At 43.9% G+C, this 3,261-nt stretch overlaps 1 protein-coding gene across 4 annotated transcripts in view; it reads right to left on the bottom strand.

Annotated features, from left to right (window-relative positions):
* The window catches only part of Dpp6 (dipeptidyl peptidase like 6), a 900,820-nt gene that overhangs the window by 286,447 nt on the left and 611,112 nt on the right, over positions 1–3,261 (bottom strand). The gene's annotated exons all lie outside the window — the stretch shown is intronic.

The following is a 3,261-nucleotide window of genomic DNA, read 5'->3' as shown; positions in this document are numbered from 1 at the left end:
TTACCTGTGGCTACACCCTAGAAGTGAATTACCTGTGGCTACACCCTAGAAGTGAATTACCTGTGGCTACACCCTAGAAGTGAATTACCTGTGGCCACACCCTGAACGTCAGCTGTCCTCTTGCCTCCAAGCTTCTGGTGGAACTCAGGAAGGGTTTCTCAGTTTTCTGCCAAGGGCATTTTTTGAATCTATCATTGACTGTCAGTGACTCTAGTCTCTCTAATTTCCAATTATTTCCTTAGAAAATATTGATAATTGGGGGTGATGGCTCAGTAGGAAAAATGCTTGCTTTGAAAGTATCGTATCCTGAGTTTGCTCCCCTGAGTTTGATCCTCAGCACCCACTTAAAAATGTTGGGAATGGAGGTACATGTATCTAATCCCAGCACTTGGGTGGCAAGGACAGGTAGATCTCTGGGGCTCACTGGCTAGGCAGCCTATTCAATGAGCTCCAGTGGAGTGAGAGGCCCTGTCTCAAATAACAGGATGAAGAGCATCCCGGGGTCTCTGCTCTCCATACCTACGTACATATGTACCCACATGTACACCCACCAACCCCCAATAACAAATCTCATACTAAATAGTGTACAAGTGTACACAAATCTGTGCCTGTAGGGAATACAGTGTCTGAAGGGTGGGTCTGTGGGTGGCCCACTGTGGAGTTAGTTTTCTGTTAAGTACTCAGGAGGCTGCATATCAGTTCTGTACGAAGCCTGCAGAAAGGGCTTGCCACTTAAGCGGACACAGACCTATCCCCACTCATTTTCTACCTTTCGCAATGAGTGAATTTTTTTAAAAAATGATTCCTTTTATATGTATGTTTGCAACTGTGTGGGGACCTCCAGAAGTCAGAAGAGGGGTTAGATTCTCTGAAGATGGAGTTCCAGGTAGTTATAAGCTATCTAATGTGGGAGATGGGAACTGAACTCAGGTCCTCCGCAAGGACAGCACACACTCTTAATCACTGAGCTCCCTAATGGGTGAATCTGTCAGTCAAATCTGTGTTCACCTGGGAGGACACAACAGTGCCTCATGACACAGGTGAGTGCCCCAAAAGTGGTTTTAAACCCTGTCCTTGCTGGCAAAGGCTCTGTTCTAAGAACCACCACTTCTATAGGGAAGCCATCTCCATACCTGCTCAATAAACCTGTCTGATAAGTTTAAACAACAACAACAACAACCCCAAAAACCTGTCTAAAGAAACAAACAAGCAAAAGATCCAAGGGAAGAGGGTGAATAATCTTGAAAGCAGGGAGGAGGTGGAGGAGTGAGGGCCACAAAAGGAGAGTTGGGGCAACCAAGATCAAAATACATTGTATATGGAACCTCATCTTTGACGTTGGTTGAGACAGGGTTTCAGCACTCCCTGTAGTGTATGCCACGCTAGCTGACCTTTACCTGCAGGCTTTAGCTCATGGCTTTGCATTCCATCACCTGTGTCTGCCCCTCTGTCAATGTCACCTCGTGATAGTTTCTGTAGATTTCTAGCAAGTCTTGGGTCAAGTAGTGTAAAGCCACTGCTGCAGTGGGTGCACAGCTCGCCCCAGGGCTGCTGCTGTCACAGCAGGTCTGGTCCTTTTTTCACTTTACCACTTCTAAATATATTTAATGATGGGTGTTTTAAAAAGACAAGTTCCTCCAACTCTATGTCATGCATTTTACCAGGGGTGCAACAGCAGATCATTATATTGGCTGATGAGTGAGATTCAGAAAGGCAATGCCCTGTGATTTTTCTCATCTGTGGATTAGACACATGAAACTTTTTACAGTAATATATGTCAAAGATGACCTAGCACTAGGAAAGGAGGGGACATTTGTGCCTAGTAACTTTTCTGTTGCTATGACAATCTCCATTACCAAGGATAACTTGGGGAGGAAAGGATTCATTACATCTTAGAGCTTATAGTCTACCATGAAGGGAAGTCAGAGAAAGAACCCAAGGAGGAGGAGGAGCCGATGCAAAGGCCATGGAGGAGCGCTGCTTACTGGCTTGCTTCCCATGACTTGCTTCTTATGCCACCCAGGACCACCTCCCAGGGCTGGTATCTCCTATGGTAACTAGGCTCTTCCATATTAACAATTAGTCAAGAAAATGCCCTATACATGTTGCAACAGCCCAGTCTTTGGGAGGGAATCCTTCAACTGTTGTTTGCTCTTCTGACTGACTCCAGTTGGTGTCAGATTGACGAGACCTAACCAGTACCATCTGCCCTTCTGGTCCACAGACAGTGTATCTCTGCCTTCTTAGGCTCATATCGACACTAAGCCATTTTCATGAGATGGATTTTGATCCTCACATAATATATCAGCCGCAAACTCTCTGGCATTTTATGGTACTATAATAATCACTTAGCTATTATTTGGGTATTTCTATTGATTAATATAAAATTAATTTTCATTATTGCAGCTCTCCTCAATGGAAGTTTTATTTATAGTCCATTTAAAAAATAGATTCCTTAAGAGGGTTTTCACTTCCAAAACCAGGTCAGTTAACACAGGGCAGACACGTTTCTGTTCAGACCTGGCGAGCATCATCAGACTATCAGGGTCAGTGCCAGAGACTTGAAGAGGCACATTTGCTTTATTCTTGATGTTAGGCAGAGGTGGTATTTCACTATTGAATTTGAGAGTCGGATTCTGTGATCTTCTGTTGCTTTATTGTTGAGAGGTCTCATGTTTCAAGGTTGTTGACTATTACATAATGCTTTTCCTCCAATACTGAAGTCACCATGGGAGTTTTTGTCAGTCCAGTGAGTAGTGGTTTTAGATGCACTCACAGGACCACCTCCAGTGCTATAATATGCTTCTTCCCAGAGTCTTGGTTCTCATCTTATGATACTTGACTCTGACTTTTGCCTCTGGCATCATGGAGGATAATGCCTAGTTTTGTTTCTTTTGTCTGGAGCTTGGCTTGTGTGGCTCTAGTGTAAGAGCATTACTGACATCATCACATGAGTTGGAAAGTATTTGGACCAGCTCTCCTTTATAAAGAAATGTGGCCCAGATTGGTGTATTTTTAATGACATCTCTGGGCCTCAGGTTTTCTTGGTAGAAGGTTTGAGATCCCCAACTTAAGTTCTTCAATTGATACAGAGCCATTTACATTTTTCTGCTTATTCTTGTGTCTGCTTTGATAATGTGAGTCACTCAAGAAAGCTGTCCATTACTAACTAGTACCCCCTGGGTTTGTGTTTCTAGCTGCATTTGTAGCAGAAGATGACCTAATCGGCCATCAGTGGGAATAGAGGCTCCTTGGTCTTCC

Source organism: Mus pahari, chromosome 2 (genome assembly GCF_900095145.1).
Source record: "Mus pahari chromosome 2, PAHARI_EIJ_v1.1, whole genome shotgun sequence".
Lineage (NCBI taxonomy): Eukaryota > Metazoa > Chordata > Mammalia > Rodentia > Muridae > Mus > Mus pahari.
Note: the sequence above shows the minus strand (reverse complement) of the source record. Positions and strands in the feature narration are given on the sequence as shown.